The sequence below is a fragment of the Orcinus orca genome, chromosome 10 (assembly GCF_937001465.1).
Source record: "Orcinus orca chromosome 10, mOrcOrc1.1, whole genome shotgun sequence".
NCBI classification, from domain to species: domain Eukaryota; kingdom Metazoa; phylum Chordata; class Mammalia; order Artiodactyla; family Delphinidae; genus Orcinus; species Orcinus orca.
The window spans coordinates 53303109-53330792 of NC_064568.1; the positions used below are offsets into that span (position 1 = coordinate 53303109).

General features: G+C 41.9%; 1 protein-coding gene across 1 annotated transcript in view; it reads left to right on the top strand.

The window, feature by feature from the left end:
* Positions 1-27684, top strand: part of GADL1 (glutamate decarboxylase like 1) — a 362052-nt gene that overhangs the window by 97509 nt on the left and 236859 nt on the right. The window contains exons 2-3 of the mRNA XM_004279681.4: positions 59-182; positions 1146-1229. The gene's annotated coding sequence lies outside the window, so the exon portion shown is untranslated. The remainder of the gene's footprint in view (positions 1-58; positions 183-1145; positions 1230-27684) is intronic.

Below are 27684 nucleotides of genomic sequence, written 5' to 3' on the forward strand. Positions count from 1 at the left end.
AAGTCATTTAATCTCAAAACAACTTTATGAAGTTGGTGCTATCATCTTCATTTTACAGATGAGGAACTGAGGCACAGAGCAGTTGAGTAACTTGCCTAATGTCACAGAGCAAATAAGTTGTAGAGTCGGAATTCCAGCAATGGTCCTCTGCACCAGAGCCAGAAATCTCTTCCTTTATTCAGGTAAACTTCTATTTTCTATTTTTAAAAATGTCTCTTTAACAAACATTAGTTTATAAAATTTGTTGTGGACAATGAGCATATTTATTTGGATTTGTATGAAGTTAAAAGTTTAGAATATTTTTATTTTGTATGTGATAAAAAGTGTGGGTCACTTCAATACTCTGCTTACATTAGTAGGATTGATGAGAATGAGTTGCTGGTTAGGATCTTCCAATCAGATCTCATATGTAAATAAGTGGCCACCCTTTGATTGGCTACTGATGATCCTCAGAGGAAGTGATTAATGCTTTGCTTTTCTGGCTGGCTGGGTACCTGGAGAATGTTAATACAAATGGAAATTCGGCCATATGTTTAAGCAATCTGTCACAGCAAAGAGATTTCCAGAGCTTTTTGGTAAAAGAGGTTTCTGAATGTATGTATGAGCGATATATGGCTGAGTTTTTATTTCAGCAAATATAAGGATGTATATTATCCCTTGAACTTTGTTATTAACCTCAGCTTCACCTCCGTTAACATTTACTCCGCAGGTCAATAAATCTTGATATTCACTTCAACAGTAGCCAGTATCTTCAGATTATGAGTTACTAATCTTGGCCAAACTGAAAAATTGTGTGAATATTCTTCTTTGGCTAGAGAAAATGAGGACTTTTTTGGTCTCCTTTTTCTTCAGGCTCTCTTAAATGGGAAAGTTCATTTTTATCTGAATCTTCAAACACCTTTTCAGATTTAGTGTTTGAGTTTGAGGGTATGAGTCTTAATATGAGAAGACCTTTCAGAAAGGTCTCTTTCCCATTGAAAGCACTGTAAGAAAGCAAGGGTTAAATCTTATTTTAAACCCTCCTGTGAAATACCTTGATTTTAGGGGGAACTAAGAGAGCACTGTAGCCAAATTACTGCTTTCCATCTTTGTGTTATTTACAGACATTGCTTGATTTGAGTCATAACAGTGTAATGCATTTCTAGATCCTGCCAGCAAAATGCTGTGTAGATGAACAACTGCATGTGACCCATCTCAGGATACAAAACAGCAAGTGTGAAAAGACATAGGTGAGTGGATTTGCTTTCCAACAGCATAAATGCTGGGCTTGAAGTATGCAATAGAAGCAATTAGTTTGCTGTTTCAAGAGAGTATTTCTAGTCCTATAATCTGCAGAATCATGCCTAAGTGACAGAGAAATTCAAGACAAAAGGAGATGAAAAATCATGGAAGAAGTTAGAGGTCGTCTTAGCTGGTGGCTGGTGGTTGCTGCTTAGGGGGATGGGAAAATGTAGCGTTTGGAAATAGCTGTGTAGAGGGGAAAGCGTCTTTGCAAAGGCTGATTTAAAGAAAAAATTTCCAAGATTTTCCAAGGTGTTTGATTGGGGGATGGAGGGTAGGGGAACCAGGAAGTAAGGGTGGGGATTTGTTAAATGTGGTGGGAGACTCTGGTTAGGCAAAGCCCCTAGAACCCTGTTTCTCAAAGTATGGTCCTGGGACCAGCAGCATCAGCATCACCCAGGAACTGATTAGAAATGCATATTATGAGCCCCATCCCAGAGCTATTGAATTTCTGGGGGTGGGGCCTAGGAAAATGTGGTTGGACAAGATTTCCAGCTGATTGTGAAACACACTCAAGTTTGAGATCTATTGCACTAGGGCCCAGACTTTTCAACCTTATCTGTACACTGCAATTCCTTGGGGAGTTTCCAGAATAACGATGCCTGGGTTTTACCCCAGAGGTTTGATTTAGTTGGCCTGGGGTACGGCCTGGACATCAGGATGTCTTACAGCTTTCTAGATGATTTTAATGGGCAGCCAGGAGAATAACTCTAGGGCAAGTTCCAATCCTAAATTACTTTTTCGATTTAATTCTCTCTTTTTCACATCAAATATTTTATAATGCTTCCTTTACTATCCTGAAATGAAATTTATATGAAAATTATTACTTATGCACATATTTTTAACTGAATATAAAGGAGAAATGACAGAAAAGTAATTTATTATAATATGAATTTCGAACATTTTAATTTGTGAGTCTGACTACACTTACAGTGAAGCAAGCAGATGCTCGCATTGAGTTATTATCAGTGTGACAGTTGCAAATGCAGATTGATCCAGAAGTGTTGAACCGGCAACTCAAAACCAAACCGTGGGCGACATTACTGCTGGGTTGGCGGGGGCCGGGGGGGCATGGGTTTCTGAACAGAACAGATCTTGGTAAAGTTTCTAACAAAATAACCATCCGTTTTCTCTTTCTCTGAGCCCTTGTTCAAAGCTTGCACTTAAAAGGAGCAGTGATTTATGGTAGCGGATGCTGTGGTACCTTGCTAGGCTGCTCCTCCAGGACTGAAGCACCTATTTCCCCAGCTGCTGGCAGTGCTGTTGGCTGATGGCCTTCAGCTGATGGTCCTCTTTGGGTCTTGCCCTCAGCTGTAGGGGCTGCCTTGCCCGAGATCTCTCCAAGATCATGCCCGCTACTCAGGCATAGATGGCATTTGATGTCTGGTCAATGCTGGGCTGTAAGTGTGGCAGCCCTCCTGCCTTCATTCAGGACACCTCCGAAGGGCCATCTTGGCTATAGTCTCCCCATTGGATTGGCCGAGATCTTTGTTTCAACTGCATCGCCGCTCAGCTTCTCTCCTTACCAGCCCTGCTCCCCTCAGTTCCCCAGGAGTGTTGATTCTGAGAATAGTCTGCAATAAACTTCCTGCTACAGATCCATCTCAGGGCCTACTCCCATGGGAACTGACAAGTAATACTGTCCTTAGGAAGAAAACCTGAGTCCTTTACTAGTCACCTGGGTTACAGTTATCTCAAAAAATTCTCGTTTAGTATTTTATCCCATGAGAGCAGCTACATTGAGACAGACGGGGACAAAACTGGAATTGCCTTTGGCAGAGGGACTGTTGGGAGGACCAAAGCAGGCAGGTAGAGGAAGGCTGAGGCAGTGAGAATAGAACGGACACTGGAGTTGTAAGTGCTCAGACCAAATTCCTGGGAATTGATCTGGTAGAGACATTGCTAAATTCAGAGGCAGGGTAGCCTCAAGCAAAGATGTAAGTGAGGCAACATTTGTTTTACTTTTCTCCAGTGCTTTGTTTCTCTCCTTGGAGTCTGAAGCCCTCAGAACCTACTCCCTGGAAAAGATCTGATAAGTTATTTACCCCCTAGTGTGAATCTAAGTCAACAGTTTTGTTTTTTCTCTTCCAGAGATATTTGCATTTTAAGTATTTTTATGGAATAACAATTGTGGTCCTTGGTTAAAAGGAATTTTACGAAACTGCTTACATCGAAGGATTGGGGATTGGGAACAGGGAGTCTTTCCTCTTCTCACCCACTCAAAATCTGTTCTCATTGTAGAGTTTTTTAAGGTCACACAAGAGTGAGAATGGGGTACCCTAGCAGGAATGTCTGTGAGCTCTTTGGGAATGAGTCATTCATGAATTTTATTTCCCTATCCCCTTGGAAATTGATGTATAATTACAAAGAAAAGCCCTATAGTTTTGGTTTTAAAGATAGAGTAAATCTGAAAATCTTCAGTAGTCTGGACCTATTGTTAGAATCATGAGTGTGTTTTTTTCTAAATATTTATTTATTTATTTGGCTGCACCAGGTCTTTTTTTTTTAACATCTTTATTGGAATATAATTGCTTTACAATGGTGTGTTAGTTTCTGCTTTATAACAAAGTGAATCAGTTATACATACACATATGTTCCCATATCTCTTCCCTCTTGCGTCTCCCTCCCTCCCACCCTCCCTATCCCACCCCTCTAGGTGGTTACAAACCACAGAGCTGATCTCCCTGTTTGCACCAGGTCTTAGCACACGGGAACTTCATTGCCACGTGTGGGATCTTCGCTGCGGCATAAGGGATCTTAGTTGTGGCATGTGGGATCTAGTTCCCTGACCAGGGATCTAACCTGGGCCCTCTGCATTGGGAGTGTGGAGTCTTAACCACTGGACCACCAGGGAAGTCCCATGAGTGTGGGTTTTGAAAAACTACTATAAAAATGTGAGAAAACGTCTGTAAATTTTATTTATTTGTAAAGTCTTTACCAAAAGGTGTGCGGTCTTGGCCCAATAATTTTGTATCTCTGGCCTTTAATTGCTTTGCCATGAAACAGATCATTATTCAGATTCCTCTCATGAGATTATTTCTCATCCTCCTCTTCAATCATCTTAATGAAATAGAAGGAGAAATGAAAAAGTGAAAGCAATGAGAACAACTTTAAGAAGTCTCTGTAAAGGACTCCGTCCTCTTTAGCAGCGCTGTCATTCATTTGTTCATTTATTCATTCATTCATTCCACAACACTGACTGTCCACACTGAGCTAGGTCTAGGCCTCGGTCCAGAAGCAGAACAAATAAAGAGGCCCTAGTTTATGACCTTGAGTAATTCCAGTGTAGTGACATCTTTCTTGATCTGCCGACTCTCGGGGCATGACTTTATTTACTGCTCACATTAGTTGTGTCCTTGGCCATAAATTAGCTATGACTTTGGGTCTTAAGTGTGGCGTGTGTGAAAAGCCCCCGCATGCTGTTGGCCAGGGCGTTGTTTGCATAATGTGTTGACTGTGCGTGTTTAAACAACACGTTGGCGGATCATTAATACTAGGTACAGTTACCGAAATGAAACCCTCGAGAATTTCTTCCCTTAGTAATCTGAAGTCTTGCCAACTTTCATGCCTTTCCTGAAAGCAAATAGCTGGTTTTCTTTTTACCTCTTTTTGACCTCTTTTACCTCTTTTTCAACCACTCGACTAGTTAGAAGTTATTTGGTTAAGCTTTCTGAGCCATAAACGCAGTGTTTTCTAATGAAATTATACAAAATCTGAGGAAAAAATCCCAACAATAGGATGCCATGTTTTTCTGAGAATGTCTTTATCCATAAAACAATTTAATACAATTGTTATTAAATGTAATAGTTCTTTGATAAGTGCACAGTGACATGGTTAGTAGGTGTAACTTGCAGTTGTACAGAGCAGAGTTCCCTCCTGTGTGCCTATCACTGTTCTGGGCTGGGGCTCCTGTGGGCCCATCATCATTCTGGGCTGGGCTCCTATGTGCCCATCATTGTTCTAGGCTGGGGCCTGCAAGCAATGAACAAGACAGACATGGATCCCTGCCCACGAGGAGATGGCATTCTGAGTGGAGAGAGAGAATTAACACTGCCAAATAAGTAAAGGTGTTGAACACTGTGGGAAAAAAATAAAAGAAAAAGTAGAGTAGAATCAAGGAGAATCTAGCATGCTGAGGTGGAGAGTAGCTGAGGTGTTAAGTAGGGATGAAGGTCAGCTTCACTGAGGAGCAAAGACATAAAGGAGGTGAGGGCTGGAGCCAGGGGATGACTGGCCGAAAGGGCACTTTAGGCAGGGGAATGACGAGAGCAACGTCCCTCAGGTGGAAATGCCTGTCATGTCCCAGGAGCTTCAGCCAAGTGAGCAGGGAGAGAGGAGCAGGCAGGAAGGTCACAGGGCTTTGGAGACCCCTGTGGCCATTACTATGAGGCACATGGGAAACCACTTGCAGGCCTTTGAGCAGAGGAAGAGCATGATCTGAGTCATGTTTTAAAAGCATCACCCTGGCTGCTTCGTTGAGTGTTGACTGTAGGGTTACAGGAAGAATGGGGGGATATTGCAATAGCCCAGGAAAAGGAAGATGGTGGCCAGTACTATGATAGCAGAGGTGGATGTGGTGAGAAGTCATCAGATTATGATGGAACCAAAAGGATCTTCTGATGGATTGGATGTGAGTATGAGAACATGAGAAGCATCCCAAATTGTTGTCCTGTGGAAGGATTGGATAACTGGAAGGGTTAGGTTTCCAACAACTGAGATGAGTAGGCTATGCAGGGTGTAAATATTTTAAGGGTTCAGTTTGGACATTCTGAGATTGCTGTGTCTATCAGACTTCCAGGTGGAGACAGTGATATATACAAACCAGCTAGAAGTCTGAAATAGAAATGTAAATTTGGGGTTTACATTAAAAAGTTTTTTTCTCTCATTCCTCATGATTATTACCGTCATTGTTATTCTACCTAATAATAGGAGCAGAGAGAAGTAGAGGAACAATCTTGGTGTTTTTGACCTCAATTTCCTAAAATTGGCAGTTTGATTTGAAAAGTAACACTATTTTGACAAGAGTTGCTCTGTTATAAAAGAACTGTCTTGGGCTTCCCTGGTGGCACAGTGGTTGAGAGTCGGCCTGCCAATGCAGGGGACACGGGTTCGTGCCCCGGTCCGGGAGGATCCCACATGCCGCAGAGCGGCTGGGCCCATGAGCCATGGCCGCTGAGCCTGCGCGTCCGGAGCCTGTGCTCCGCAACGGGAGAGGCCACAACAGTGAGAGGCCGCGTACCGCAAAAAAAAAAAAAAAAGAACTGTCTTGTTGGATCATGGAAAGGGAAGTTAAAATTATTGGGCGGCCACAGTTTATGTGACAGATGCATTACTGAGAGAATCTGATAATTAAAAACTCATGTCTTTCAAGACTCATCCTGGCCAAGGATGACAGGAATTTTGATATACCAGCTAAATTGGTGGTTCCATATGACAATAGTGTCAGCATAGTTTACGACCCACATTGTCCCCATCTGTATGGGAAGGAGCTCTCCTGTGTTTCTCCCTTATGCACACACTGCTGCCACACTCACACTTCTGACACCAGCTATGTAGGTTTTTCCCCCACACCAAGCAGTCCTCTGCAACACCAGCTGGGCATCCTGCAATTCAGTTCAATTCTGACACTAATTGGAGTTAGTGTCGACCCCACAGGTTAAGGGCTCAGTCCCACAGGACTGCTCTCTCACCTCAGATGCCAGTTGTGTGTCCCAGGTTGTCACCTGGGCTTCTGACCGACTAGCTATAAATTGCAGGTTCCCACGATTCCTTCCACAGGTTCTGTTGTTTGCTAGAACAGCTCGCAGAATTCCGGGAAACACATACTTATTTTTACTGGTTTATTATATAATAAAGAATGTGATGAAGGATACAGATGATCAGCCAGATGAAGAGATACATGGGGCGAGGTCTGGAGGGGTCCTGAGCACAGGAGCTTTTGTCCCCTTGGAGTTGGGGTGCATCAGCCTCCTGGCACATGGATGTGTTCATGCCACAGTTAATTCTTTTGGGATTTTTATGGGGGCTTCATCAGGTAGGCACGATCATTGAATCAATCTCCAATCCCTCTCCCCTTCCCGGAGGATGGAGGGTGGGGCTGAAAGTTCCAAGCTTCTAATCATGGCTTGGTCTTTCTGGTGATCAGCCCCCATCCCGAAGCCATCCAGGAGTCCTCCAAGAGTCTCCTCCTTTGGACAAAAGACTCCTATCACCCAGGAAATTCCAAGGGATTTAGGACCTAGGGTCAAAGACCAAATAGTAGAACAAAAGATGCTCCTACTGCCCTTATCACTTAGAAAATTACAAGGTTTTCAGGAGCTCCGTGTTAGGAACCAGGCACAAAGACCAATACATATATTTTCTATGATTTCACACCATCCTTTGAAATATTGTTTCCTTGCATTTTATATGAAGGAATTAGCATTTTTAAAAATACACATACATTGAGATTTTAATGATATTTTAAAATTCAAACCTATATAAAATGAACTTGTTTCATAGCATTCACCTGAAGACATTAAGAAGAAATTTAGTCCAACTTTTAGAGCAGATCTTGCTATCCTCTGATCCCTATTCTCCCCTTTTCTCTCAAAGTATAATATTAGAAGGCCTGGTTTTTTAGCTTGACATTTGATTGCTGAAAATAAAGGCAATATTTCCCAGCCTGCCTTGCAGCTAGAGGTGGCTTAGGACTAAGTTTTGGCCAATGATATGTGAATAGTAATGATGTGCACAATTTTCAGATAGGGACCATCATTCTCCCTTCTTCCATCTTGTTGTTTGGATCATGGCCATGGAATTCAGCTATTTTGATCCATTCAGGAAAAGGAAATATCATGGGGATGGTGGAGCAGGAAGATGGGGGCAGCCTGGGTCCCATGATGATGCCTGGAGTACCTACCTCAATCCGTTACAGAAAAGAGAAATAACTTCAATGGTTTTGTTTAAACCACTACTATTTGGGGTCTCTAGAACATGCAACCTATGTTCTCACTAATGAAATATTCACTTCCTCAAAGAGTGAAAAGATACAAAGGGCACGAGCCTGAGGCAGCATGGCTCAGCAAAAAGAAAGAGCATGGACTTTGGCATCAGGCAACCTGGATTTGAATTCCAGCCTCCCCATCTACCAGCTGTATGACCTTGACAGTGTCATTTAAATGCTTTGATACTCAACATTTGTATGTAAACAGCATAAAACAAAACAGAGGTAAAATATCCAACACGTAGGTTTCTGTGGAATTAAATGAGGTAACGAATATAAGGTCCGGCAACCATGTAGGCACACAAAAAATATCAGGTCTTTCCCCTCTCTCTTCATATATTCACCTGCCTGCTCTAGTCCTATACTTGGAAGTCTAGTGGTTATTTCAAACCCAACACGTCCAAACTGAGCTTCCCTCTCCCTACGAATTTGCTCCACTCCTGGGTTTCTTCATCTTGCTTTATCATGACTCCATCTTTCATTTGCTCAAAGTGAAAAACCTTGAGTCATTCTTTATGCTTCCCTCTCTCTCTCTCTTGTAACCCACATCAATTTGTCAGAAAATCCTTCAAATAGATCCAGAATTTAACCTCCTCAACAACATTAACTGCTACCGCCCTGGTCGGAGTCACCTAGACAGCCTAACTACTAAAAATTTCAGAGATACAGTCCTGGAAACATGGCCAATAGAGATGCTTACCAATTAGATATTAAGGGATTTTTTGCATTAAGAATGGTTTCAGTTCAATTGTATGTGTGTATATATATATATATATATATATATATATATCTGAGTATCTGAGAATTATGCACCATAGCTGTGCCTTATAATTTAATTTACAGCACTTTACAAGTGCTCTGTTTTGCTGAAACACGAGTGGACACTAAATGGGCAGGATTTTTATTGCACTCTTAGCATGCCCTACACTTTGTAAATTAATTAGTCTGTTTTTCAGTTTTATTTTTAAGAAGTTGCTGTTTGTGGCTGTCTTCTGCAGCACTTAACTCCCTTCTGGAGGCTTCACTGTGATGCTTTTAAAAATGAAACTGGCTGGGGAGAGGGCAGATTCTGTATTCTGCCATTTATCCAACCTAAAGAGATTCCTAAAACAATCACTAGGCATTCTTTTGTGATCAGAAGGGAACTTTAGTTACCTACCTCTCCTTTTATTCATTTCTTTTTACTCCAGAAAGAGGAGCAATTCTGGCTGGGTCATATCACCTCTGGAGCCTTAGCCATGGATCAAGTGAATTTAAACAATCTCTTAAATAAATCACCAAGGTTCTACTTACTTTCTTTGGCAACAGTCAAATCCTAGTGCATTTGGAATATCCTACATAATTCATCTAAGGCTCCCAGCAGTTTGAATCATCACTTTCCAGTTTTGTTCATTTTTGGCTTCTGCTCATCATTGATAGTTGTTTTCTCAGTTAGCTTCCCACTGGGAAGGACAAATGTTTCTGTATCATTGTTGAAGTTAATGTCAAGGATGGAACTTCTCTAAGCATCAGGGCACATAATTATCCAGAAGAGTGAAAGATGATGGAAGAAAGAGAACAATGCTAAAGTCGTTTCTGGGGCACCCTCCAGGGAGGCTAGACCACCACCATCTACTCCAGGCTTCTGAGAGATGAGAGCTTCAACTGCCTTTCCTGATCATGTTTGGCATACAACTCCAAATAATCCTTTGTTTCCTCTTAAAAGAATGAAATTACCACAATCTGATGCTGTCAAAAGAGCGGTGACCCTGGAGTCAAGTAGATCTGCATGCGTGTCTAGATCTTGAGCAAGCTTACTTCGCCTTTCTGAGCCTCAGTTGTCTAATCTTTAATTTAGAATCATGATAACTAATAAAGTGCTACTCTGAGTATAAAGATGATGATATATATAATGTAGCTACAGGACAGTAGGTTTTCAGCAAACATTAATGACCTCCATAGATAGTATTTTTAGGTAGAAGTATTATATTCCAGAAATATTGCAAGAGTAAACCTTTTTGCAAGAGTAAACCTCAGAATGGTTCAAATTAGGAAACATATCATATCATCCTAGAAGAGTATGTGAATCACACATGTACAGTTTAGAGAACAATGGCAAAATGAACAAATGCAGTATGTACTCTTGTGTCTGGCTTCTTTCACTCAACTTTTTTTTTTTTAAGATTTTTTTTGATGTGGACCATTTTTAAAGTCTTTATTGAATTTGTTACAATATTGCTTCTGTTTTATGTTTTGTTTTTTTTGGCCGCAAGGCATGTGGGATCTTAGCTCTCTGACCAGAGATTGAACCCACACCCCCTGCATTGGAAGGCGAAGTCTTAACCACTAATCACCAGGGAAGTCCCAACATGACTTTTTTTATATTGACCCATATTATTGCATGTCTTGAGTGGTTCACTCAATTCAGCAGTTGAGTGTTCCTTGATGAAATGTTTCAGATATTTACATTGATTTAGCTTTATAATTGGTAGAGCTGATTGAATGCATTTTTAATGACTTATGTCTCTCAGTTAATACTTTTTATATTTGTGACGATGAGGAAAGGGCATAGGGACACTCTTGTCCCCTGTGCCTTTTTCTACTCCTATGACACTAAGTTTATACTTCTTGGCAGAATGTTCATGACATTAAACGTAGATAATGTCCTCCTCAGTCTTCACCTTCTAAGACAGAGGACCTTATTACTAGTCTTGTTTTTTAGAATAATGGGAGGGCCAGCGTCTTGACAGAAGGCGGTCACTTTAGGGTGAAACAGCTTTACTGCTGGGTTAATACAAATCTCTTCTTGGGTATTTTCCTGCTTTGGCAAAGCTTTTCTGAGCAGGGATGACAGAAATGCATGTGGGGGTCTGAGCAGAAGAATGCAGAGCTGTGCTCAAACAGTTTGACAGTTCTTTTTTTTCTCCTTTTTTCCCAAATATTTTCAAGTGCTGCCCAGAAATTGTCATTATAGAACCAGTTTGTTTTGTTTGCTTCTGCATAGATGATTAATTTCTTTCATCATAACAATAGGTGTCATAGTTCTAAAAGCCAAGTGGTGCTTCCATAATGTTTATCATGAAAAACAGCAGTAACTTACGTTACCGCTCTCCACCCAGGAGTCCCACTCCCCAAAGGCAACTGGTCTTAATTCTTTTTTTACTCTTTCTTCTCCTATTTACCACTACTTTCCTAAATCATATGCTTAAACTGCTATGTTTAACTTCATTAATTTTATATTCCACATATACTTCCTAAACTTCCCTCCCCCATCTTTCTAATATGGTTACATCATAATTTCTGGTTATATTAACATTTTGCATTATTATAGCTTTGTAAATATTGTTCATAAATGAGCTATGAATTATCCTATATTATATATCCCTTTGATACAAATTTTCAGTTTTTTAATATTTTTTTAATTTTAATTTTAAAAACATTTATTTATTTATTTATTTATTTATTTATTGGGCTGCGCTGGGTCTTAGTTGCGGCATGCGGGATCCTTGGTTGCGGCATGCGGGATCTAGTTCCCTGACCAGGGATTGAACCTAGGGCCCTTGCATTGGGAGTATGGAGTCTTAGCCACTGGACCACCAGGGAAGTCCCTCAGTTGTTTTTTTTTAAAGGAGATAATAGCCTGTTACAGTTTTGTTACTTGTAAAGCATTATGAATGTGAACCAATTTTCTCTGCTAGAAACATAAAGGCTCTCTCAGGATGGTCATATTAATCAGTTCTAATGCTTTTGCTTACTTCCACCTGTCCTGGACCAGTCTATCCACCTCCTACAATCTTGACTGGTTGTTCCCCAGGCCTGTTGCAAAACTGATGTCCAGAGAACTTCCTTGTCGTTATCCTGAGAATTTCCTTTACTTGCCTTCTGTGTTGGATCCTGTGTTTCTTGGGTCTCACATCTTCCCTTTTCTTTGTTTACTGCATCATTTCAACAGGGAAAATCTTCTAATGGTTTTCCAAGAAAGAATGCATGGGAAATAAACATTTTGAGTCACTTCATGTTTGAAAATGGCTATTCTATCCTCACATTTGATTGATAGTTTGGCTGGGTATAGGATTCTAGATTGAATATAATTACCCCTGAGATTGTATAAGGCATTTTTCCTTTGAGTTCTATCTTCCATCTTTTATTGTTGCTTTGGGAATCTTTTTTTTTTTTTTTTTTTCCTTTCTGGAAATTTTGTCTTTCTGGTGTTCTTATATTTCATAATAATGTACCTTTTGTGAATTTTTCTCCTTTATTTTATAGGATATTCAGTGAGCACTTTCAAATGGGAACATATCCTTCAAAAGAGAGAAAACTATTTTTTTAACCTCCTTCAATTTTCTCTAAAATCTCTTTCTCAAACATTATTAGGATATTAAGCTTTCTGGACTAATTTTCTAGTTTTCTGGTCTTTTCTACTATCTCTTAGTCTTTTTGCTTTTATTTTATGTGAGATTTCTTCAACTGTATCTTTCAATTCACTCTCCTTTTTTTGGTGGCTACCATATTTTAAATTTCATACAGCTCTTATATTTTGTTCATTTCTTTTAAATAGAAATATGTTTTTTATTCTTGGGGTGAAACATCTTCTAACTCTCTGAAAATATATTTATTTATTTATTTATTTATTTATTTATTTATTTATTTTGCGGTACGCGGGCCTCTCACTGTTGTGGCCTCTCCCGTTGCGGAGCACAGGCTCTGGACATGCAGGCTCAGTGACCACGGCTCACAGGCCCAGCCACTCCGTGGCATGTGGGATCTTCCCGGACCGGGGCATGAGCCCCTGTCCCTTGCATCGGCAGGTGGACTCTCAACCACTGCGCCACCCGGGAAGCCCTGAAAATATTTTTTGAGGTTTTCTTCTGTTCCTGGCATATCAACCATGTTTCTTTCCAATTGCTTTATTCAGTGTGTGTGTATGTGTGAATGCGCATGTGTGTGTTTATGTGTCTGAGATTGCTGAGTCTATCAGAAATCTATCCTCTCCTTTTTCCATAAAACAATTTTATTCAGGACAGATATGTACCCTGCTGAAAGACTGCATTTACCAGCTTCCATGGTAGCTAGAGAAGAAGGGTGTTCTGGCCAGTGAAAGGTAAGTAGAAGTATTTGGAGGGCTACTATGGAAGCTGCCTAGAGAGAGATGACTCAACTGGAGGGTTTGCTTTTTTATCTTTCTGCTCTTTTCCTCCCTGCTGTTTGGAATTGGACATGATGGCTGGAGCTCTAATGGCCATCTTGGACTGTGAGGTTAGTTGAGGTCAGAATCTAGATGCTAGCTTGATGAAACAGCTTTCTGTTATCTTGAAAGAAGCAGCTTGTGTCCCTAATGACTCTGTACCACCATACACATCATGGAATGCCTACTTTCAGACTTGTTTTACACAAAAATGATATTAATTCCTCTTATATTTAAAACATTATTATTTTTGGCCAACTGTTAGATGCAGCCAATCCAGTTTCAGTCTTTGATGTTGAGAGCTTTCACACATATCAGGTGATCCTTGGAGATCTAATCATATTTTATATGAAGTATTAAAAAAACTGGTGAAAGCTCTGTATATATGAGTAAGGCTTGTCAAATCTTTGTGTTTCACTAAAGCAAAATCAGGGAGTAAGCTGGCCTTTTCAATGGGGAAATCTTTCTCTTAGGCTTGTTTATTTTTGTAGGAAGTATTTCCAGTCACCTGCCTAGTGTTTGGTAAGCAAGTAGAGGAAAGAGGATAGGGACCTGCCTGTTACTTATGTAGCTATTTCCTTAATTGTCTTTTTAACATAGTGCTTCACCATACAGGAAGTGGAGCCACCCTTGTTCAATTTTTTTAGAAAAAAAAATTTTCCATCTCTTTGTTGGGTAGGAGAATAATTGTCATTTAGTGGCTGAGGGTGTAGGAGAGGGGATCTGGGTGTCTAACTACTCCTTATACAGACTTTATACCAACCCTTCTGCTTTCTGCCCCACCCTTCCCCTGATAGCTTCCATTTCTGAGTGTTTCTGGGTTCTGCAGTCTGAATCCCTTTGCATATTACTGGCACCCTCCTCTATAGGCCTTTAGCATTCTTGTTTCTCTTTTCTACTGAGTCACTTCCCACTTGTCTATCATTTTCCATCTTCTTCTAACATCATCTTTCCTATTTTTTTGTCTTTGTGGGTATACCCCTCTTTCTAATCACCTAAAGTTACTGGCCATACAGACACTACTGATGTTTCATGGAAGAACACCATTTTCTTGAAACATTTTATCAGACATTTGTCAACACTGAGTCTCATCTGCCACCTTTTAGCCATCAGTCTTGTGGGATCTTTCTTGAACTGCCTTATATGTATTGCTCAAAAGACCTTAGTGTTATCCCCGGATGCAAAGATTTCCTTGTGCAATACTCGCTCACCGGAAAGTGTCAAATAAGACAGGGACTCTGGAATTTAATGGCTAACACTCTTCAGTCCAGAAAAGATCCCATTTCTTTGCTTAAGCCGTGTTCTCATTGCTTAGCCCGAGCATCTGGTCCTGAGGTCCACATCTCTGTGTACCCCTTTTCCAGTCCCCCTGGTCTCTTCTGCTCTTCTTTCTCACTCAGTGCTTCTTTGTGCTGAAGTGCAAGGATTCCCTGGGATGGGGTGCAGAGTCACTTCCTGTTTTACCACCCATCACTGAAGTGGATAGGTTTATGAAGCTCATTTACCTTGATAAATCCCTCAGCCACTGTGAATCTACCATTAAGGGAGTCGTGCTTAGATGCTTGATTCCCTGTGAGAGTTGTAGACTCTGATTTAAACAAAGGGAAAAAAAAACCCCACATAAATTAATCTTATTTAGGCTTTCTCCTCATCTTTCCTTTTTGGATTCAGCTGGGCCCTTAAATATCTCTTGCATCTAGGTTTTAGTCATCTCCCCTCATATTTTTCCTCCTTCTGTCTATTATCTTGTCTTCTAATGGTTTATCCTATTTAGCAGCTCTGTTCTCTAATATATGTTTCATGGTGTAAAGGCTATATTCTTAGTCTTCCAGGCAGTTACTCCTTAGACACCACAAATGCTTTCCTGTCTCTATAAACTTGACTCTTGCAGATAGGAAGAACTGTTCTGCACTGGATGTGTACATATCCATTCAGCACATGGACTAATCTCTTTATTCTTTTTTTTTTAATCTCTTTATTCTTGTTGGTGACTTTCTTCATCTCTAAGGGCAGTGCTGAGAGAGAGAGAGCCATCCCCCTTGACAGTGGGAGAAGATGATGGGTAAATAATGCTTGACAGGGTATGTCAGTTAGCTGTGATACAACTGCAGCACCATGCAGCGATAATCACTTCCTCAGCCCAGAAATACACCTATGGGCTAAGAGTCGGCTGTCTAGGTTGAGCTTGGCTGGAGGTGGCTCTCCCGCAGGTGCTTTTTCTCCTTCTCCTGAGACCAGCTGCTAATATAAGCACGTTCTTCTCATGGCTGTGATAGAACAATACGGCAAGCCCAATAATGCAAGTGCTTTTCAAGTTATTCTGTGCATCATGTATGCTCACTTTCCACCAGCAAAGGCATGTTACATGGTCAAGTGCAGAAACAAGGTGCAGGAAAGTACAACCTACCTACTGAAATGAGGAGGGAGAGGCAGAGTCTAATTTGAACTTAAGTCTAATTACCGCCAGAACCTGCGCCCTTGACACCATACCACTCAGGGCAGTTCACTTTGAGATTTTAGAAGCAAACTAATGTGAAAGAAAAGACAGCTTAATATACCTCAGCAAAAATTTAACAGCCTTGTCTGAAATCCCTAAACTCATTACTAGTGGCTTAAGTGCTAAGAAAGTTAAAAAGTGACAGGAGAAAAAAAAAGTTCCCACTCTTCCAGCTCCCACCCCAAATACAAAACAATCTGCAAAGATAGCACTTGCTAACGTTTCGTTTAATTATCCAGGAGTTTGATGGGAGAGAATGTTTCATAATTTATAAGTCAATTCTTGTTTAGCCAAATTAGGTCTTTAATTCTTGCATATTATAGCAACTATAAAATACAATTACATGTTACATAGGAAACAAACCCATAAAAGCAAAATGAACCAATCAATATAGCTCATTCCCCATAGAATTCTGTTTGGTATTTTAATGAGCCAAACTCCAAAACTAAGAATCAATATCCATTATGATCCTTTTAGAAAGGAATGGTGGTCACATCTTATCACGATGAGTATTGTCAACAGAAAGTTTCCTTTAGCCTGTTTCTCTAAGGCCTAGGCAGCAGCCCATGGCAATAGTGTTTGGCTGAGCTCATTACAGCGACATTTGCTTCTACAAATAATTTAATAGGTGCACATTTATGTATGTCAAAGTCTTTCACTTTTATAGAGAGAAAGGATGGAGTTGGTGGAAAGACAGTCTTAGCTCTCTGACTCACAAAGTCTGGACCTCCCAGAGGTGGTGTGAGAGCAGTGCAAGCCCTTGGGCCCATGCAACAGTGACCCTGGAACAGTGAACCTGGAGAGCAGGGTATTTTGCTAGGAAAACACAACAGCAAAGGTTCAGGTATCAAATTATGATAAAGGACCAGGAAACTCTCTGGTGATACTTCTATTTGGGAGAAAGACAGAGGCAGGAAGAAAGGAAAAGAAAGAAGGAAAGGAGGGAAGGAAGAGGGAGAAGGAAGGAAGGAGAGAGAAGGAGGGAGGGAGGGAGAAAAGGAGGGAAGGAAGGGAGGGAGGGAGGGAGGTGGGAGGGAAGTGGAAACAGATAGAGAGAAGAGAGGGTAAAGAGTGACTGAGAACATACAATTTGTATTTGTCCCCTAGAGGGAGATCTGACTGAAGAGTTAAGGATCTAATCAACCAACCTGACCTATTTTGGGGCCTTGGGAAAATAAAACCTAACCCTTATTCAGCACTTGCTTGCTGCCCAGGCTCTATAACATTCTGTGACAATGGAAATGGCTCTTCTATACTATCCAATATGGTGGCCACCCATCATACATGGCTATTAAGCTCTTGAAATGTGACTAGTGCAACCAAAGAACTGAATTTTAATTTTATTTTTAATTAATTTTAGTGGAAATAGCCACATGTGGCTGGCGGCTACCCTATGAGACAGCACAACTCTATATTAAGACTATATGTGCATTCATTCCTTTAATCCTCACAACGACTATTATCATCTCCATTTTGTAGATAGGGAAGTAGGCACAAAGAAGTTAGCACCTTGCCTGAGGTCATAGAGCTGGTAAACATCAGAGCCAGGAATCATAGTCCTTATGCTTCATATTGATCTTTAGTCCTAAATGAAGCAGATTCTACAGGAAGAGACACAATCTTGCTTTATGATGACAAAAGTGTAGCCAACAGATATGTACAAGCTCTTTGGAATTTGAATGGAAAGGACCTTGTAGATCCTAGGGTACCATCCACAGAAGACATCTCAGAGGCCCAACCCGCCACTGGCTTCTTTATGATCAGAGCTGGCCATTCTGAATGGATTGGGCACAGCTTTTCCCCAGTGTGTTTCTTGGAATATCAGTCTTGCAAGAATAAAAAGTGGGTGATGGAGGAATGGGGAATAAGTGGTCAAAAGCATTAGAGAAGAACTAACATGTTATATTCCTCTCTTTGAGGCTCATGTACATGCAATCATCTTAAAGGTTCTGGTTCCATCTTTTCCCCTTATCTAGTGTTTCTCTCATTTATTTGACCACTAAAACTTATTGGGAGTGGGTGGGTAATATATTGATTGGTTGAACTGCTATTGGAAAAGGCTGAATTATAGCATTTCTGAATTTTGCCCTGGACCTGAGGGTAGGCAGATGTTCAGGAATATATATTTTTAGGCCTTAGTACTCGGCCTGGAACTTCTGGACCACTGGCTCTCTTGGGTCTCCAGCTTGCTGACTACAGATCTTGGGATGTCTCAGCCTCTGTAATCATATGAGCCACGGGCTTTATTGTAAAGAATTGGGTCACATGATTATGGAGACTGAGACTCCCAAGATCTGTAGCTGGCAAGCTGAAGACCCAGGAGAGCCAGTGGTATAGGTGTAGGTCCAGGTCAAGTCCAAAGACCTGAGAACCAGGAAAAGTGATGGTGTAAGTTCCAGCCTCAGGGGAGGAGAAGATTGCTGTCACAGCTCAAGCAGTCAGGCAGGAGGAGTTCCTGCTTACTGAGCCTTTTTTTTCTATTCAGGTCTTCATCTGATTAGATGAGGCCCACCTACACTGGGAAGGGCAGTCTACTTTACTCAGTCTATAGATTCAAATGTTAATCTCATCTTAAAAACATCCAAATGTTTCTCATCCAGAAACACCCTCACAGACACACCAAGAATAGCGTTTGACCAGATGTCTGGGTGCCACATAGCCCAGTCAAGTTGACACATAAAATTAACCATCACGCATAAGATAAACTTATTTGTAAGTGGTATGTAAGTTACATTTTCTTCAACCTCCAGACATGTTTGCAGATAAAATTCCTGTAAATTTAATGAAATGGGCCAACATGTTAATATGAAAAAGATATAATGAATAGATTATTTTCTTTGTGTTTCCAGACTTTCTGGATGCTCTGTAGTACATTCATAATTAGACCCATTCTTTTAAATGTAGGGACACTTTACCTAAAAAGATGTCTAGAGGTTGAAGGAGAATATATTGATTATATTATTTGACAGTGAAGCTAACATATTCTTTAAAGATAAGTTTATATTTTTTGTATCCTGACATTTCAGACACCCTTTGGGCTTTTTTTTTTCTCAACTCCCTCAAGGCCTTGATGTAATCACATTCTCTGCCCACTAGTTTTCTGATTCTCCTTTCTCCTCAATTGTCAAAACCTGCTTCTGGGACAATAATCTGATAACTGCATTAATTTGATCATTTGGACTATCAGCAAACACCCATTGGGATTTCACTCAGTGCCTGGTCCTGTGTCCCAGAGAAGAGTCAGACCTCATTAGCCCTAGTGGCCTAGTGGGGACATGCCTATGTAGTCATGGAGAAGGGGTCTCAGGCAAGGCTGCCCCGATGGCACAGAGGATGATACATGGAAAAGAGACAATGTTCTCAGTGGAGCGTAGATCAAAACAGCTCAAAGGTTTCTAACAGGTTTCTAGGGAATGGCAGCGTGGGCATCCCTGTGTGAATGCCTTAGCCTGCCTGCCACTGCTGGCCTGGAGCTGCAGGCTTGGGAGGCCAGGGTTGGAGGAGGGGGAGAGTGAGACTCAGGACACTGGACGTACCGGGGCAGACCCAGCCCTGCCCAGCTCACTGGGAAGCTCAAGAGAGCTGCCTGATGGGGAGAGAGCCCTGGTGCTCTCTTGGGAGAAACCCAACCCAATTTTCCCCCTAGCACAAGGCCACCATATAATTTATCATCCAAACCAGAACTCTTTTGAGAATCAAAGGAGGAACTCTTAGAAATTGTAATGTGAACATAAACAGTGTCCATAGACCACGACTGTCCTGGGGAAATTGGGTATATGGTTAGTCTGCCCTGGGGTGAGTTAGATTTTTATGCCAGTGGCCTTCACCACCTACTTGGAAAGGAAGCAGGGTATAAAAAGAAGGGGGTTCAATTTGTTCTCGAATAAAACATGCCTAATTCCCAGGGAAGCTAATAAAATATAGAGAGTCTTAATCCCCAACACCGGAGATCTAGATTCAATATGTCTGGGATGGTACCTAGAATATGCATTTTAGCAGACTTCCCACGTGATGGTCTGAGGTTCATGCCTTGAGAAAGGCTGGGCCTCAGGGTCAGAGTTGGGTGTGGATGTGAGCCTTTTCATTACTGGCTGTGAAACTTTTCTAGTCCCTAACTTTTCTAGTCCTTAACTTCCTCAACTACAAAATTGACTTAATATTTATCTTATAGAGTGTTCTGTGGATTAGAATGACCATAGTTAAAAGTACTTAACACAAAGCTTGGTGCATTGTAAGCAGTTGAAATATATGAAATGGCCATGTTTGTAGCTCAAAACCATTGAGTACCAGTGATTTCATATGGTTCAATCTAATAATTAAGAAGGAAATATTCTGAAGGCTTCTTGAAGTTTGTTCCACTGGGAATTTATCCTTAAGTGTTTAAGTAGGCGGTGCAAATGGCGGGTTTTTTGATAGAGGCAGAGGGAACTATAAACTGCAAAGTGGATGGCACTTCTCCTAACCATCTCAGCCTGCTGGACTGATCTATGACAGCACTGCCCTAACTTTAGCTCGCACACAAATCACCTGAAGCTCTTGTTAAAATGCAGATTCAGGGCTTCCCTGGCGGCGCAGTGGTTGAGGGTCCGCCTGCCGATGCAGGGGAGACGGGTTCGTGCCCTGGTCTGGGAGGATCCCACGTGCCGCAGAGCGGCTGGACCCGTGAGACATGGCCGCTGAGCCTGCGCGTCCGGAGCCTGTGCTCCGCAACGGGAGAGGCCACAACAGTGAGAGGCCCGCGTACCGCAAAAAAAAAATAAAAATAAAAAAATGCAGATTCAAACTCTAGGGTTGGGCTTGAAATTCTGCAAGTCTAACAAGCACCCAGATAATATTGCTGCTGCTGCTGCTGGTCCAGGGACCTTGCTTTGAGAAGCAAGGATAAAGGAAGCTTAAAGGGAGATCAATTTTTAAAGCTGTCCCCAGAGGTCTTGATTCTCCAGTGAATAAAAATGAAGTGCTCCTCTTCCTAAATTGAATGATATGAATGGACATCTCTGGGGCGTCAGGGTGCCCTTAAATTAATTGCTTTTTTTAAAAGTATTTTTAGCAAAATTACTGTGCATTTATCTTAGCAAATATCCAGAAATTTGAATATATCCACATTCTGATAGATGAAGCCTTCCCTTTTCAAGAGGACTTACTTTTTTTCTTATTACTATGCAGAGAAGCATGGAAGTTTAGAGCTTAAGTGCATTTATTCATTCATCAAACATTTCTTTAGCATCAGCCATGTGCTCTGAACTCTGATAGGTTTGGGGATAAAGAAAGAAAATCAGAAAGGGACCTGAGAGAACATTCCAGAGCTAGTTAAGATGCTGGTGAGACCAGATCACAGAATTCCTGACCCACAGTGTTTCTTCCTTCCCACCAGGTCATGACCCAAGGGTGGCAAGTGATACAGCAATTATTCTATGGCAGGGTTTCTAAAATAAAATTCTGCAAGCCCAAATTCTATTTTTCCCATTCTTTTTCACTGTGTGCATTGGCTAAATGCTCTATCAGAAAGAAATGGCCAGGAGATATGTACATTTTCCTTTATGGAATCAGTTTTTCCAACTATAAGATGAGAAATTGGTTTAGATAATTTCTAAGGCCTCTTCCAACTTCAAAATTCTATAATTCAAAGTAGGCATGGGAGTTTTGGTCTCAATCTACATCTCCTCTTTGAACCTTTGGGCCACTTTTCAACTTGGGACTCTGTTCAGTTTTGCCCACCCACCTGTATCATGGGAAGGTGAACATCAAGGGGTGAAGGATAACAGATTCCAGTCTAGCTACGTTGCTCCAGAGAGGTTTTAAACTAAAGTCATGAATCATACTCCCCACCGACTGAACTGTATCTCAATATGGATTTAAATTCATGTATCTGCTCCTAGGTTGATGTACTCTATAACTGAGAGGTCTGGCTCACTGGCCACTTTATGAACAGTGGGGAAGGGCCAGCACCTTATGGTTTATGGTGGACGTCCCAGGCGTGATGATTTAGTGCGGCCCGTCTCTTTGAGTACGATATGGAACTGCTGGCTTATTAGCCAAACTGGGTCATTCTGTGTCTCTGGAACATCACTACCGTTCCATCTGTTCCACCCATTTTTTCATCCTCACACGAGGCCAGTGACTCACCTGACTCATTGACTTACCACAAAAGCCAGCCAGTGCCCTTGTCCTTTTGGTGATCCAGGATGAAGTTTCCTTATTGATTCAGATGTGTATTTGCCCGTCACTCATTTTATCTCAACTTCTTGTCTGTATTATTTTATCTTAAGGTACTTAGCTTTCCCGGTAGCCTGTATAGATAGATCGATAGATAGATAGATAGATAGGTAGATAGATAGGTAGGTAAATAAATGTAATACATTGTGATTTCTCTTCTGTGTATCAGACCCAGTTTTACAAAGATCTTTACCAGGACTGCAAGAGACTTGCTATGGCTCCTTGGTGTTGTTCATCAGACATGGATTTTAATTATGAAATTAACCTTCTCAAAACCATGCAGTGAGCTGATGTGTAAGGCTGTGATTCCCTGCCTGAGTGTCATCACAGCCTGAAGCTGGCACGCAGGGATTGTTGTTCATTAGAACAACAATCAGAGGGCAGAAAAATCCTTACTCTGTCAAGACTCATATAGCACCCGGAGGAGCATGGTAGCAGTTTTGATTTATAAATACCTAGAGACTGGCCATCATTTACCACATGATTCTTGACATGAGAATTAACAGTCTTAGCTTCAGAAGGCGCCTCATTGTTCACACTAATTCAAGTCCTCCACTTGATGCTTAAGTGTTCCTGGCTACATAGTGTTCAAGGCCAGGCTGACCTCTTTCCAGCATACCTCCTCCCCCTTCAGCACGCCCGGTACCCCAGCTGGCATGTGAAACACACTCTCATCACTCCAGGGTGGGAAGAGGCTCAGGCCTCTTCGCCATCCTTTACCCACTTTCCAAATCTTTAGATCCAGCTGCACGTTGTTTATACTTGTTTGCTCTTCTCTGGCTTCAAACTCTTGTTTCCACCCCCCAACTTGAATGTCCCACCACTGGCAGCCTGGGTCTCATGCTCTTTACATTTTTAAAAAGTTTAAAATTTTAGCTTTGCCCACTACTCTGGCCTTTCTGGTTCTTGTGAAAACTTCTTGCTCTAGATACTGGCCCTTAAATTGGTCCCCTTAGCAGATGTCTGGATACACTCAGCCAGAGGGAGCAGATACCTTATTCTATCAATCCCTAGAAGGGCTCTGACAGTCCATGCTTAATCCTTCAGTGGCAGAAAATTCATTCCACCTTAAGAGAAACCATCACCTTTAAAACATCTTCCTTATTGAAGGAAAATCTGTCTCCATTTTACTTTTCTTCCATAACCTGGCCTAAGTTCACTCCTTATAGAACAATTCTAGCCCCTCACCTTCACCCCAAATATTCTTGGGTGGAAGTGGCGGATTTTACAAAAATGGCTGCAACAGCAGGTCTTATCCAAGAAGCTCTTCGAGAATCTCTCCCCTGGCTTTTCAAGAGTTGGATTCTGTGTACCCTCCCCTTGAAACTGGGCAGGCCTTTGTGGTGGACTTGATAGTAAGGATGCAGCAGAAGTCACACCGTGTGGCTTGCTGGCAATACAGCTACCACTGAACTCTCTTCTCACTTGGGACTTGAATCTTTGAAACACTGAGCCACCTTATAAGGAGTCCAACTCCTCAGAAGCCGCCATGCTGGAGAAACCACATGAGAAACCATGTAGAGAGAGGAAGATGCTGAGGAACCTAGCTTACTGTCTTCCCAACTCAGGCCCCAGACAAGGGGGCAAAGAAGCTTCAGAGATGATGCCAGCCCCTGCCGCCACATGACTGCAACCACCTGAGAGGCCCTGAGTGAGAATCCCTCAGCTAAGCCCAGCCGGCTCCCAGAACCATGAGAGAGAACAGTAGTAAATGACTCTCACTGTTCTAAGCCAGTGCTTTGGGACGGTTTGTTATACAGCATTAGACACCAAACAGCAGACAGCATGAAACTTCTTTCCAGCTAAAGTCAGCCATTCAGCAAACATTCATTAAGCACCTACTGTGACAGGAGAAATCACCCGTTGCTCTAATTGGGCCTCTTAGGATCTGCTGGTCCTCTCACTGGCCTGACCAAAAACACCAGGTTTTAGACACAGGTGAAGTTGTGCCAGTGCTCTCCTAAAGTATGGCAACTAGAACTCAATCCCATACTCAGCACTTTGTTGGACCATCCCAGACAGTTTGTGTTCCTAAGCCACACCCACACAGCGGGGTTTCCTTTGCATCCCAACTCTGATCCTTGCCAGCTGTGTGACTCCAGCCAAGTCACTGAAGCACTCTGGACCCCAGTTTCCCCATCTAGGAGGTGAGATTATTAGCGCTCACATAGAAGGGGTAGTACGGCTATTAGATAAGATAACGTATGTACAGTACCTGGCGTGATGCCTCACATAGTAAACGCTTACTAAATGGTAGACGCGGTTACTATTTTCATCCCCAGTTCTGGAAAATAATTGTTTTAATGTACATTAAAGTCAAATTAGCTTTGGCAGCTACTTAGACTGTTGACTCCCGTGGAATTTACGGTAAGAGAAAATCTTTTTTTTTTTTTTTTTTGCGATACGTGGGCCTCTCACTGTTGTGGCCTCTCCCGTTGCGGAGCACAGGCTCCGGACACGCAGGCTCAGCGGCCATGGCTCACGGGCCTAGCCGCTCCGCGGCACGTGGGATCTTCCCGGACCGGGGCACGAACCCGTGTCCCCTGCATCGGCAGGTGGACTCTCAACTACTGCGCCACCAGGGAAGCCCAAGAGAAAATCTTTAAGTCAGTGTTTCTCCAGCCAAGAGAGGAGGATGACAACATTGGGAAGGAAGTGTCCCTTCATCTGTATCTTACAAGAGCCCTAAGTGTACCTGGTCCACGGTCAGACTTTCACTCACATACTTTTGCATCAGCCACAGGCTTTGGGCTTTTCCTCACCTTGACTTTCCTGGTTAGTTGTTTGACAATAAACACTACTACATTTCAGCCTGCTAACGTAGCTTCTGTTGTAGCATGTTGAGATGTCTTTAGATAATAATTCTGTCATCAAACGTATTCAAAGGTAGTCCTTTGGACTTTATGTCCCCTGTCACTTTGACCAACACAGCTTCTATATCTTCATCTGTCATCAACAAAGAACAAGAGCGTGTTGAACAGGAGTCCTTCAGCCTCTGCTGAAGAGCTGCCCCCAGCCTCCCGAGGGCTTCTCCTGGGGATGGATGTTCAGCCAGTCATCAATCCACCTTGCCGAGCTCTCACCTGAGCCGTGATCTCTGCCTTCTTTACAAAGATCGCGAGAGACTTTGACAAATGCTCTGCTGGATCCAGAGGCCTTATGTCTACGGGATCTCTGACAGGCCTGTCAAGAAGCCATAATATAAAGGGAAGGGTCTTCAGCAACCCGCCCTTAGTGGGGCCTGGCAATCTCAGCTTTCTTTTTCTTTTTCAAATTTAACTTTCACCATTTCAATAATATGTCCTAGACTCTTACTTGGTATTGAAATTGGAATCACAAGTTCACCGAATCTACTTATTTTGAAGAGTAATTGGGTGCGAGGTGGCCCTCTCTGAGCCCTCTCTCTCCTCCCCTCTGTCTCCTCCCTCATCCTTTCTTCCTTTTTTTCTCTCTCTTCCTCCCTCCCTCCTCTTGCTCACTTCTTCTCTCTCTCTCTTTCTTTCCTTGCTTATTTATTTACTTACAACCTTGAATTTGGAAATCTTTAAACAAATAGAAAAATAGAGAAACTAGTATAACATCCCCCAACCTTCCCGTCACCAGCTTCAAGGCTTAGTTCTCTGCCAACCTGTTTTTTCTGTGCCCTGGTACAATCCTCCCCCAGCCGCCACTGGATTCCTCTGAATAATATCAGATTGTTTCATTGTAAATAATTCAGGATGTGCCCCAAAACAGGTTTTAAAAAAAATTTTTGTAGCTAAAAAAAATAATTCCTCTAGATTGTCTTTTAAACTTTTTTTTTACACTTTGTTTAAATCATTATCCTAACAAGGTCCTTACATTACACTGGGCCCATATGTCTCTTAAGAGACTTGTAAGTCTCTATTCTTGTTTTTATTTTGCATGAATTTTGTTGAAGATATCAGTTCATTTGTTCTGTAAAATTTCTCACATTCTGGATTTTTTGGTACCTCATGGGTGTTTAACATGTTCCTCTGTTCCCCCATATTTCCTCTAAACTGGTAGTTAGAGTTAAAGGTCTGCTCTAATTCAACGATTTTTGGCAAGAATATTCTATAGATGGTGTTGGGTACTTCCTACTGTGTCACATCGCATGGCACATAAAACCTGGCTGTCTTTCTTCATGTAATGTTAGCGATCTCTAAGTGTATTTTCTCCTTTTTGAAAAACGGAACTGTATTTTATATGTGCATATTTGTGTTAATATTTATATGAATATATCTCATGCACCTAGATCTCTGAATGACCACTGACCAAAATTTAGGGTTTTACTTTCATGCTGTCTCAGGTCCCTGAGTAGAATGTGTCTGCATCAGGACCTTAAATGGTATTTGAAGAACCCAGCTAAGGGCTGTATTTCCTTTGCTACTCCAAGTGTGGTCCACACATGAGCAGCACTGGCATCACCTAGGAATTTGTTAGAACTGCAGAATCTCCAGCCCTGCCCAACACTTATTAATCAGAATCTGCATTTTAATCAGATCCTCGGGTGACTTATAGCATTTGAGAAGCTCTGTACTAGTCCATCAGACCCCTCCACACGCGTGCTAAACAAAAACTTGCGTCCTGGAGGCTTCTGGAATCCCCAGTAGATTTCAGTCTGTAAGTGGGACCCATGGTCCATTGTGACATAACTTGGCTATCTAAGGACTAGAGGTTTTGTCACTTGTCTCCTTCATGTTTCCTCTCTCCTCCCTAATACTCATCCTGTTAGTTGTTACTGCTTCTTGGGTTTGAGATTCAGAGTTCAAGATGTCTTAAAATTCTGAACCCTTTCAGAAATAAAGATGCCCATAAAATAGCTTTTCACATCCTCAGTGTGGTATCAAAGAGAAAATACCAAACTATGTGTCAGGAGATGTGTATTCTGGTCCAGCCTCTGCTGGATCATTAATGGTGGGATTTTGAGATAGTCATGTAAGTCTTGGGCTCATGTGTTTACAATATAGAAAGAGGGGTTGACCTAAGCACTTTTTAAAGCCTCTGTGTTCATCGTGATGACTTTAGGACGGGCAGCATGAGGAGATGCCAGCAGCAGACTCAAGAGCCAGGCTCCTGGTTCTGCTGCTTGCTGGCTACATGTCTTTGGGCTGCATGCCTCTGCTTTTCATGGGGGAGATACGGATAAAGTGCGTGCCTACCTCATATGGCTATTAAGAGAATTAAGTGGATTATTATTTATTGAGTGATTGGAACCCTACCAACCCATAGGAAGGGCTATATAAATACTTCTTAATTTGTTTTAAAGTAGTGGATTCTTTGATCATTTGGGCATGTTCCCTCTGGGAAGAAAGCCCCATGTTTCCTGTCTACTCAGCCATAGATGCAAAGAGGCAAGTCCCAAGTATGGGCTGTCAGGTCACTTATTCACTCTACAAACATTGATTAAACAGCTCCTGGGTGTGAGGTCCTGGTGAGCATACTGAGTAAGGGCATCTGTGCTTGGGGAGCACACCCAGCACACGACACAACTGCCGAGGAGTTTGCTACCCCTTGTCTTCCACCTTCTGCCTGTTTCCC